General features: G+C 52.8%; 1 pseudogene; it reads right to left on the bottom strand.

Moving 5' to 3' along the window:
- Positions 1 to 2,134: 2,134 nt before the first annotated feature.
- Positions 2,135 to 12,577, bottom strand: part of LOC135214713 (pre-mRNA-processing factor 39-like) — a 99,598-nt pseudogene continuing 89,155 nt past the window's right edge.

Genomic DNA, 12,577 nt, shown 5'->3' with positions numbered 1-12,577 from the left:
GAGAGTCACCTGAGCGGCTCTCGACAGTCTTCTGCTCCGTGCCTCGGTCATGACGCTGAGCGAACTCAGGCGTTCTTAACTTTGGCTGCACGGTCACCCGAAGGAGACCGTACACTCGGAACTTCTCGCGGACGGAGAAACCGAGCCGGTACCTGGCTTAGCAGACAGAGCTGCCAAGACCAGGCGAGGGTGTACCAGCGGTAGCCAGCACACCCTTGGTCCCCGTCTTCTTCTTCTTCTCAGAAGGGGGGAGAGGGCCCCGTTCCCCGAAGGAACAAAAGGAGGACCAGCAGAAGAACCCCCCCAGTCACTCCCTTCGAAGTTCCCGAAGGAGTCTTCTTAGGGGGAATAACAAAAACCCGGTTACCAGCTGGTCGCTGTGAGAGAGCGGCCGCTGGCCTGGCGAGAGTCACCTGAGCGGTTCTCGCCAGCCTTCTGCTCCGTGCCGTGGTCTTGGCGCCGAGCGCAACTCTGGCTGCACGGTCTCCAGAGGGAGAGCGTACACTCGGGATCTCCCGCGAATGAGAGACCGAGCCGGAACCTGGCGTAGCGGCATCGCCGCTAGCACCAGGCGAGGAAGTACCAGAGCTAACCAATACTCCTCTGGTCCCCGTCTATCCTTCTTACGGAACGGGGAGGGGAGACGGGCCCCGCTCCCGAAGGAGCAGAGGACCCCCCGTCCCACCGAGGTGGGACGGGCCCTTAGAAGTTCCCGAAGGAGACTTCTTAGGGGGGGGGGGAGGGGGGGCACCCTTCTTCTTCTCGGCTTATGGGCCTTAGAAGTCGAAGGGGAAGAGGCAGCAACAGACGAAGATGACACCTTTCCTCTTCTTCGGTCAGCTCACGCAGGACAGTCGTCAGGTCCTCCATCCAGGCCAGTCGGGCCTATTGCCGAAGCAACACGGCCCGACTGCACCTGTCCGGAAGGACCTGGGACTGGGGGAAGACACACCATGGGCAGGACCAGCATGGACAGCGCAGGAACCAGGAGCGACAGGAACAGCAACCAGCTCAGGAGCGGCAGGAACAGCGGCAGCGGTAACACAGAAGGGACAGCCAAGCCAGTAGCGGGAACCACATCAGCGGGGACAGGTACGGCAGGCCCAGCCATCGCCTCGTAGAATCATCGGCAGCCAGCAGGAACCTGGTACTGGCGGCCCGGTCCAGGGGGGGCGAGCTGCTGGAACAGCGGAAGTCTGGGGCAGGCAAAACGAAGAAAACACAGGCGGCGGCGGCATACCCCTCCTCGGTACGGCGGCGACCGGCCCTAGAAGCGGCAGACGGCGTCACCGACACAGCATGGGGCACAATATAAACAAAGCATACGACGATGAAGCGGGCAGAGAGCGATGACGAACACGGTCCTTCGCACCCGGCGGCCGAAAGCAAAAGTGATTCTTCACCTCTCGGGCGCGCGAGGGCGCGCGGATGATCGGACAAGCAGTTAACTACCGTTCTCCCCTTGTTCGAAGCTTACGACCGTCCCAGCTGCTGCCGCTAGTTACCTTCCTATTGTTAAAGGACCGAGGGTTTGTATTACGTATCGGAACAAACAGAATTATATATAATTACATCATTACATAACATGAAAATGATGAAAACATTGAATTCTTTTGTGAATGCTAGACTTAAAGGGAAAGTTAAAAGGCCAGCGATCAGCTGACTAACATAAACAAATGCTCTCGTAATTGAAACTCCCTTGCTGAGAATAGTGTAAAATTATAAGTAATTGTTGTTTTGTATATGAAATTATATACAGTATTGTGCTAATAAATCTTGATTATATATATATATATCAAAATAATGAATTCAGATTTCATCAAAAAACAACAGCCTTTTGTTCACTGTATAACCCTTTAATGGGTATTTTAATTAAATCCTTCAGATCAGGCTTGTATAACCCTTTAATGGGTATTTTAATTAAATCCTTCAGATCAGGCTTATGAAAGCCAAGAAATAACTTAGCGGCCTGGTAAAACTTATTGTATTTATGCCATATTACATCCCAACTGATTCTCTTTAATCAAATTTCTGTCCCATTCACTTCTTATACACAGAATTCACAGCTCTTGCCAACCATTAAATCATATTTAACAAAGGCAAATTAATGTGAACACTTCTTCCAGTCACTCGGCTAGATCTGAACAAATATGAGTGCCTTGATATCTTCACTGCAAGAACATACTAGAGAGAGTAGAGAGTAACAAACAAGAGCAATACTTACGTTACTATCTTTCAAGTGATCAGGATATCCTTTGGCAACCAAATGATCATATATGTGATGACCAGATTGCTGCTGCCATTGCTGCTCTTCAGAATTCCCATACCTGAAAACATAATATCAGATTGCCATTTGTACTTCATTACTTTCTTACATAATTACCTTTCCTTTCAAAAACACAACTGAAAAATAAATATTGATGACTGAAAACTGTTGAGACTGCCAAGTAAAACAGCTTGAGATTTTATAGAAAAGCTTAAAACAGCTTGAGATTTTATAGAAAAGCTTAAAACAGCTTGAGATTTTATAGAAAAGCTATGTTCAGCAATACAGATAAAGGACACAGTGCTCACCCACTTTTTCTCAGGGGTATGTTCCAGAACCTACCATGGAAATGCAAAATCTCCTCAAAAATGCTTATAACTGCCAAATACCCTGTACCCCTCAAGTTAAAATTCTTTTAACTGCCCATTTTAACAGTTCACTACCTAATTCAATAGTTAAAACAAAAAATTTACCTTAAATTATCATACTAAAACAATTTAATATTTCAAACAAAAACACTACGCCCTCAAACCATCATCCCAAAACAACCAAAGTCATCTTACATTACCCTCCTACAACTGTTACTCTCAAGTATATACTAGTACAGTAGACCCTTGACTCACGAACGCATTGACCCACGTACAACTCGATCCCCGACCAAAAATTATAGGTAAAATTTCACCCTCCCTTGACCTACGAAACTAACTTTGAGATACGAACAAAAAAAAATGCGGAAAATAAAATTCTGTTTGGGTCATGAACTAATTTTGAGACATGAACATTTGAAAAATGCTGGAAATTTCTGGAAAATAACAATTCACTTTGTTTCACAAACTAATTTTTAGACACAAACATTTGAAAAATGCGCGAAATCGCCCAGCACACGTGAGAGCGTTTGAGTTGCCATGGGAACAGCCATCCTCCAGCCGCCCACGCACGGCGTCACCCACGCATCGCTCTTTGTCTCATCTCATTGTGTACAAGACGTTCGTCAATTCGCTTAGCATTTTTTGCGCTAAAACTTGTGATTTTCTTCATAATGGGCCTAAGAAAGTGAAGAGGTGGTGGTGAAAGTAAGAAAGTGAAGAGTGATGGTGAGAAGAGGGTGCAGAGGAAGATAACCATTGAAATAAAGAAAGAAATTATAGAAAAGTTTGAACGTGGTGTTCGCGTGACCGATATCGCAAGTGAGTACAAGATGGCCAAGTCGACAATTTCGACAATTTTGAAAAACAAGGATGCCATTAAAGAAGCAAATGTTGCGAAGGGAGTGACAGTACTAACCAAGATGAGATCGCAAACCCTCGAAGAGGCAGAAAATGACAATTTGTCGAAAATTGCATTTTTCCTAACTATACAAACCTGAGGTCCTTTAACAATAGGAAGGTAACTAGCGGCAGCTGGGACGGTCGTAAGCTCGAACAAGGGGAGAACGGTAGTTAACTGCTTGTCCGATCGTGCGCTGCGCCGCGCCGCGCAGCGGGCGGTGAAGAATCACTTTTGCTTTAGGCCCATGCAAAAAGTGCAGAGTGAGGGGTGGTATGAGGTGGGACTATATGTAAAGGACCTCAGGTTTGTATAGTTAGGAAAAATGCAATTTTCGACAAATTGTCATTTGTTCCGATACGTAATACAAACCCTCGGTCCTTTAACAATAGGAAGACTCACTTCTTGGTGGGTGGAATCTGAGTCTGGTGAACAGACTGGTGTTTCGTCCAACCTTGGAATGCCTTCCTGGTCGTAAGAGCAAGGGAGGGATCCAAACCTCTGTCCGATTGATCGGGGTGTGCACCGCAGGATCAATGGTCAGACCTCTGAGCCAAGTACTAAGAGAGAGGCAAGCGTATCTCTTCGTACCAGCATTGCAAGAACTTGTTCCTGTACAGGAGCCAACATAAAGTTATGGGTTTGTCTCAAGTAGGCATCCACTCCCTTCCCCCTTGTTGGAGGGAGTGGAGGATATTTGCTTCTATCCCTAACTAAAAAAGGGATAGATTGGGGCTCGGTCGAGTAGCTTACCTGCATCGGATTCCTTTCCAGCATGGTGACGACCGTGACCCTCTGCCCACAGGTAGAGAGAGAGAAGATGGAGAAGAGAAGCCAGTCGCACTCTCATTCAACCATTCATTCCTACAGTCACACCAGGAATCGATGCTGTTCTGCCTGCTCGGGTGCTGGGTAAGCTTACACAACGTGTTGAGCAGCCACCACAGGTCCCAAGGAAAAAGTATCCAAGGACTTGTGGGCAATATCCCGAAGGTAGAAGGACGTGAAGGTAGTCTGGTTGGCCCAGACACCTGCCTTCAGGACCTGCGCCACGGAGAAGTTCTTACGGAACCGCCAAAGAGGGTCCAATACCTCTGACTTCGTGGGCTCTCGGTCGGAGCGTTACGGATGTCGTCACTACCATCAGCCTCGTACGCTCTCCTGATCACCTCACGCAGCCAGAAAGAAAGCGTGTTCTTGGATACTTCTTTCTTGGTCACCCCGGTGCTAACGAAGAGGCGTCGACACTCAGGCCTGAGGTGTCGAGTTTTCTTCAGATAGCGCCGTAGCGCCCTCACAGGACAAAGCAGCATCTCATCCGTATCGTTGTCGGTGAAATCCATTAGGGAGGGGATCGTGAAAGACTCGAACCTGTCGTCAGGGATCGACGGATTCTGAGTCTTAGCTACGAAATTCGGGACGAAATCGAGCGTCACAGATCCCCAGCCCCTGGAATGTTTAACATTGAAGGACAGACCATGAAGTTCCCCTACTCTCTTCGCCGATGCCAGGGCCAGCAAGAAGAGGGTCTTGAGGGTCAGATCCCTGTCTGACGACTCTCGGAGTGGCTCGAATGGTCTTCGAGTCAAACTCCTAAGGACGAGAGTCACATCCCACTCAGGGGGCCTGAGTTCCCTGGGTGGGCAAGACCTTTCGAAGCTCCTCATTAGCAAGGAGATCTCGAACGAGTTCGAGATGTCCAGTCCCCTCAGTTTTAGGACGAGCGCCAGGGCGGCTCTATATCCTTTAACCTGTGGGTACTGAGAGGAGCTTCTCTCGGCGAAGAAACACGAGGAAATCCGCTACCTGCTGAAGAGTGCTCTGAGAGGAGATAGACCCCGTCTACGACACCAACCACAGAAGACGGCCCACTTCCCCTGGTACACAGCTGCAGAGGACTGTCTGACGTGTCCAGCCATCTCTGTTGCTGCGCTGCGAGGAAAAGCCTCTCGTTCGCAAGAGATGGTGGATAAACAGCCAGCCGTGAAGTTGTAGGGACTGGACTGCTCGGTGGTACCGCTCTACGTGTGGCTGGGCTAGAAGGTTGTGCCAGTGGGGGCATCTCTCTCGGTTCTTCCGCAAGAAGAGCCAGCAGGTCCGGATACCAAACGGCTTGAGGTCGTTTGGGAGCCACCAGGATCATCCTGAGATTGGGAGTGACCAGCGCTCGGCTGATCACTTTCCGAATCAGACAAAAGGGAGGAAAGGCGTAGACGAAGAGGTTGTCCCAGGGGTGTTGGAGAGCGTCCTCTGCAGCTGCCATGGGTCCGGCACGGCTGAGCAAAAAACTTGAAGTTTTTTGTTGTGCCGGGTGGCGAACAGGTCTATGACCGGACGCCCCCACAGGTTGAAGAGCCTTTCCGCCACTTCTGGGTGTAGAGACCACTCGGTCCCTATTACCTGATCCCGACGGCTGAGCTTGTCTGCTACTACATTCCTCTTGCCTGGAATGTAGCGTGCTGACAGCTCTATCGAGTGAGCCGTGGCCCACTCGTGCACCTGCACAGTCAACAGGTGTAGCGGGAGAGACACTAGGCCCCCCTGCTTATTGACGTATGCCACTACTGTGGTGTTGGTCGCACATCAACACCACCGAGTGTCCCATCAAGCGGTCTTGGAACTCTTGGAGAGCGTAAAAACGCCGCCTTGAGTTCTAGGACATTGATGTGAAGGTGCTTGTCGTGATGGTCCCACACACCTGCAGCCAGCAACTCCTCCAGGTGTGCGCCCCATCCCTCGGTCGATGCGTCTGAGAACAGCAGCATCTCTGGGGGGGGGAGTGGGCGTAGAGGCACCCTCTCAAGAGGTTCCTGTCGTCGAGCCACCAGGCTAGGTCCTGCCTCACCTTCTCCGTGATGGACACGGGGAAGTAAGGTGGATCCTTTACCTGTGACCAAACTCTCCCTTAGTCTCCACTGAATGAGACCGCAGGTGAAGACGTCCGTGAGGAACTAACTTCTCGAGTGACGACAGGTGGCCGATCACGACTTGCCATTGCTGAGCTGCCTGTTCCTGCCGAGACAGGAACCGGCCGGCTGCCTCCCTGAATTTGCTGATCCTCAAGTCTGCGGGGCGGACTTGGAGCTGCTACCGTATCGATCAGCATACCCAGGTACTTCATCTTCTGCTTGGGTTCGAGATCGGACTTCTCGTAGTTTATCACGATCCCCAGATCGCGACAAAACTTTAGAAGTCGATCCCTGTCCTGCAGCAACTGCGAGCGGGAGCTCGCCAGGACCAGCCAATCGTCGAGATACCTCAGAAGACGTATCCCGTGCGAATGGGCCCAAGCAGACACCAGCGTGAACACTCTCGTGAACACCTGTGGGGCGGTTGAGAGACCGAAGCAAAGTGCCCTGAATTGGTACACCGTCCCGTCGAAGATGAAGCGGAGGTACTTTCTGGAGGACTGATGGATGGGTATTTGAAAATACGCATCCTTCAGGTCCACTGAAAGCATGAAGTCGTTCTCCCTGATGGAGTCCAGCACGGAGCGTGCCGTCTCCATCTTGAACCGAGTCTGGCGAACAAATCGGTTCAGGGGAGAGAGATCTATCACCGGGCGCCAGCCCCCCGATGCCTTTTCCACTAAGAAAAGGCGGCTGTAAAAGCCCGGTGACCGATCCACTACGACTTCCACAGCTCGTTTGGTCAGCATGGTCTTGATCTCCTGCCGAAGAGCGTCGTCCTTTGAGGATCCCAGAAACATATGCTGCAGATGGACCGGGTTGGAGGTGAGGGGTGGCCGAGATTCGAAGGGTAGTAGATATCCCTCCCGAAGGACGTCTACTATCCAGGTCTCGGCACCGTAGCGCTGCCAAGTGCCCAATGGCTCGCCAGGCACCCCCCCACTTCCGGCAGCTGGTGAGGGGAACGCCATCCCTAGCGTTTCCCACCTCGCTTCGACTTCTTCCCAGCACCTCCTCGGGGAAAAGGAGGGCTGGGAGGAGGGCTGGTTACGGCTCCTTTACCAGAAGTTGAAGCAGGAAGAGTCTTTCCTCCTCGGGGCTTCGATGGAGCAGCCGTCTTAGCAGCCGAGGAAGCGCTAGCTAAACTCTTAGGCTTAGCCGCAGTTGTACGAGGTTGCCCAGAAACCTTCGTAACTGCCTGGTGAACCAGACGGTCACTGTCATCAGTGCGCCGTCTTTCCACCGCCAGAGTCCACCATCTCTCGGGAAAGAGAGCGGAGGAACTCTTCATTGGTCCGTTACGGAGTCCATTTACCGCCTCACGCCCGGCCCCCTTGGCTACTCGTGTAAGGACAGCGTCCCTACGACGGAGAACCAAGTTGGCCCACAGGTTTGCCGTCTGATGGGCGAGGTAGGAGATGGCCCTACCTCCAGACTGGCACAGTCTCCTGAAGTCGGGGTCGTCTCGCGAGGCGATGCGCCCCCGGCGTCGGCCGCGACCTTGGATACTGTGAGGGACCACAGATCCAACCAAGAGACTGCCTGGAAAGCCGCCATAGCGGTAGCTTCCAGGCCTAGTGCCTCCTGCTGCGAGAACCACAAGTTCTCCGACAGGAGCTGCTGCAGGGACACACCTGGAGTTAGCCTAGCTAGCTCCGGGTTAAACCTGTTTGGGCGGTATTGGATCCACTGATGGCACGTAGAACTTCCGCTGTCGCTGCAGAGGAGGAGGAAGTAGCTTGGAAGACCGTCCTGACTTAAGTGAGTCCTCTCGTCCTGAGACGAAATTCTCCCCACCTGGTCAAGGACTGAGTCTGCAAGCTCAGATCGCGGCAGTCCCACCGTCAATTTGGGTTCCCTCTTAGGGCCCCAAAATGACTCCGAGCCGGGACGTGGGCTCAGATGGTGGTAGCGGCGATCCTTCCCCCAGGTCGTTGTGCTGACGAATCAGCGCAATAACCTGGGCAAAGTTCCTCTGGATCTCAGGAGTCACAGCGTCCTGAGGATTAGATAGGTACCGTCCCAGTCCCTCCAACAGGAGCAGCTCTCGAGACCCTCCTCCTTCAGAAGGAGGAACAGCAACAGACCCCTGACGGTCGCCTCCAACCACTTGCGCGTACGACCTGGCTGGTCCTAAGACCATGCCTGGTTCGTGCGGCGTCGTGGCGGGATCGTGAGCGGCGCACCTCTCACGATCACTCCTAGGTACCTCGCTCTTCCCGGTGTAGCCCGAGGAAGTTGAAGGTATAGGAGAGGACAGACCTGACGCTCCCCCCCCGTTCGCTGGCAGGACCAGCGTACGTGGGGGGCTGCAGCCGATCACCACCCGCGGTGGGGATCGATCTGCAGCCTGGTCGTGCCGCTCACCTGTGGCGAGCGGCTCGACTGAGCACGTCGACCCCGATCCCGTGCGTCAGACGAGCTGCTGCTGGCCACCGTCTCCGTCCGGTCCCTGTGGGAGCGGCGGTCAGGTGATCTGCAGAGCTCGCTTTCGCGGTGAGACCGTGAGTGGCGTCCTCACGGCACGTCAAACCGCTGGTACCAGCCGAAGCTGGTGCCGTTGGTCGAGGGGACCTCTTCCCAGCCTCAACCCGTGGCCGGGTCAGAGACCGTCACGTCAACCCGAGGTACCGGCTGGTCGCTACGAGAGCGGCCGCTGGCCTGGCGAGCGTCACTTGCGCGACTCTCGACAGTCTTCTGCTCCGTGCCTCTGTCATGACGGTGAGCAAGCTCAGGCGTCTTGACTTTAGCTGCACGGTCGCCCGAAGGAGACCGTACACTCGGACCTTCTCGCGAACGAGAAGTCGAGCCGGTACCTGGCTTAGCAGCAGTGCTACCAAGACCAGGCGCGGATGTACCAGCAGTAGCCAGCACATCCTTGGTCCCCGTCTTCTTCTTCTTCTCAGAAGAGGAGACGGGCCCTGTTTCCCGAGGGAACAGGAGGACCAGCAGAAGCACCCCCGTCACGCCAGAGCGAGACGGGCCCTTCGAAGGTCCGCAGGAGCCTTCTTAGGGGGGGAGGAGGCAGCCTTCTTCTTCTTCGGCTTGGAAGCCTTAGAAGTCGAAGGGGGAGAGGCGGCAACAGACGACGAAGAAGACGATGAAGACGACGACGACACCTTCCTCTTCTTCTTCCTCTTCTTCGTCAGCTCTCTCAGGACGGACGTCAGGTCTTCCATCCACGGAAAAGTCGGGCCAATTGCCGAAGCAACACGCCCCGACTGATCCTGTCCGGAAAGACCTGAGACCGGTGCAGCACCTCCATGACGAGACGCGACGTGGGCAGGGGCAGGCACGGCAGGAGCGGCAGGAGGAACATCAACAGCAGGACCAGCACATCAGGACCAGCACCAGCAGGACCAGGCCACCAGCAGGACCAGCAGCAGCAGGACCAGCACCAATAGGACCAGTCACCAGCAGGACCAGCACCAGCCAGGCCAACCACCCAACCAGCAGCAACATCAACATGAGGCGTCCCGCACCGCGCGCTTCGTAGGAGCGGCGCGAGGGGCTGGGCCAGCAACACTCGCTGCAGGTACGGCAGGTACGGCAGCATAGTCGGCGTCACAGACCTCTCCATTTCAGCCAAACTCATCATTGGGACGGGCGGTAGATCCAGGGGCGAACTTTTGGGGCAGCGAAAGTCGGGAGTCGGCAGCACATAGAACCCAGGTGGCGGCGGCACGCCCCCTCTTAGGTACGGCAGCGATCGGCATTTTGAATTGATGCCGTTGGAGTCACCGACGCAATGTGTTGCGTGTACACCACATGAGGCAGGGGCGGCGTACGCTGGTGTGGACACAGTATTGATCGTTGTTGTGACTACACCATGAGTTACAACTGCCGACCCCGCTAGCACCGTTGAATCAAGCCCTGGATACTGGGGGCGCCCTGCAGTCCCAACGACGCCCACACCTGTCCAAGGTCGGTCACTCACAGAAGGCACACCTGAGGGAGAACAGTCAGTCAGTTTTAGAGGAGGGGCACCCTCACGCTTGGGGGAGGACGAACCCCACCCAGAGCGGACGGAAGACCCCGAATACAATTGAACATCCGGGTATCGGGCACCCTCCTCCACACTCGACGGGTCGAGTGAGGAGAAGGACTCCGAAACCCCCCCGCAGGGGAAGGCGCAAATCGTGGGGGCTGAGCTGGAGGCAGGAAGGATGACGAGGTATCCGTAACCAAAGGAGTCGCTGGAGAGCTTTCCGACGACTCCTTGGTCGACCTACGCCTCTTCCTACCCTCGTACAGCACCCACTGCGCCTCGGACCAATTTACACACACATTACATGGTTCGGCTCGGGAGCATTTCTCGCCCCCCGACACCGATAAAATCTCATGAGGATCAATGTCTGGGTAAGAGCGGAATCCGCCGCATTTACGCCCCATCCAGCCCGGGACACACTCTACGGGCAGCTGCTGTGGGCGCGGAAAGAAAGCTCTTCTTGATCCATGATTAATTAATTTCACTTCACCAATGAAAAATGAAAAAAAAGAGTACTTACAATTTCATTTTCAAGAACCACCAAAACAAACCAAGTCAGAAGAAATTGTAAACATCCAAAGCACACGACGAAAATAGCGGGCAGAGCGATGACGAACACGTCCTGTCACACCACGGCCGAAAGCAAAAGTGATTCTTCACCGCCGCAGCGCGCGGCGCGCGCACGATCGGACAAGCAGTTAACTACCGTTCTCCCCTTGTTCGAAGCTTACGACCGTGCCCAGCTGCCGCTAGTTACCTTCCTATTGTTAAAGGACCGAGGGTTTGTATTACGTATCGGAACAAAAATAATTTGAAGTGGGTACATGAGAAACAGATGGCAGGTGATAGTGTAAACGAGCCGATCATCTGCGAGAAAGCTCGGCAAGTGTATCAGAGTTTGCTGAAGGAAACTCCTTCTACTAGTGCCACGCCAGATGAGTTTTAAGGCTAGTAAAGGGTGGTTTGATAACTTCAAGAAAAGAAAAAACTGGAATTCACTCTGTAATTAGGCATGGTTATGGCTGCTAGCGCAGACAAGGCTGCTGCTGAGGCATTCGTGACTGAGTTTGCCGAGTTCGTGGAGGCCGAAGGATACGTCGCTCAACAGATTTTCAATTGTGATGAAACGGGCCTCTTCTGGAAGAAGATGCCCAACAGGACATTTATCACCCAAGAAGAGAAGGCGCTCCCAGGCCACAAGCCAATGAAGGATAGGCTTACGCTTTTGTTATGCTCAAACGCAAGTGGCGACTTGAAACTAAAGCCGCTACTTGTCTACCATTCAAATAACCCGCGTGCCTTTAAGCAGCACAACGTAAATAAGGCCAGACTGCCTGTAATGTGGAGGGCCAATACAAAAAGCATGGGTGACACGGAAACTTGTTTATGGAGTGGATTGATGAAGTGTTTGCGCCGACCGTGAGTCAGTAACCTAACAGAGAACAAGCTACCCCTGCGGTGCCTTCTGATCATGGATAATGCCCCGGCACACCTTCGTACTTGGCTGACTGCAGTGAACATGACTTCATTCAGTTCAAGTTCCTTCCACCACCTCTGTTCTCCAGCCCATGGACAACAAGTCATTAGCAATTTTAAGAAATTATATACGAAGGCGCTCTTCTCCAGATGCTTCCGTGTAACTGAAGAGACAAAATTAACCTTAAAGAATTTTGGAAGAAGCACTTTAATGTTTTTCACTGCATAACCCTCATTGATAACGCATGGACTGAAGTTACGTACCGCACATTAAATTCTGCGTGGCGGAAACTTTGGCCCCAGTGCGTAACTGTCCGTGACTTGGGCTTCGATGCAGAGATTGTGCAAGAAATTGTGTCCATGGGCAACAGTATGGGTCTACAAGTCAACGACGAAGATGTTGAAGAATTGGTCGCTGAACATTCAGAAGATTTGACTGCGGACGAACTTGTTCAACTCCACAAAGAGCAGCAGGAGCAACTTGCTCGGGAGCAATCAACTGACGAAGAGGAGGCTGGGGAGGAAGTTTACAGATGGTCAGCAGTGATGTGATAAAAGCCGCATTGGAAAAGTGGAATGATGTCCAGTGCTTCCTTGAATTGTATCATCCGGACAAAATTGTTACGAACAGGATCGTGAATATGCTCAATGAAAATTTAATGAGCCATTTCA

This window comes from Macrobrachium nipponense, chromosome 46 (assembly GCF_015104395.2).
Source record: "Macrobrachium nipponense isolate FS-2020 chromosome 46, ASM1510439v2, whole genome shotgun sequence".
NCBI classification, from domain to species: Eukaryota; Metazoa; Arthropoda; class Malacostraca; order Decapoda; family Palaemonidae; genus Macrobrachium; species Macrobrachium nipponense.
Note: the sequence above shows the minus strand (reverse complement) of the source record. Positions and strands in the feature narration are given on the sequence as shown.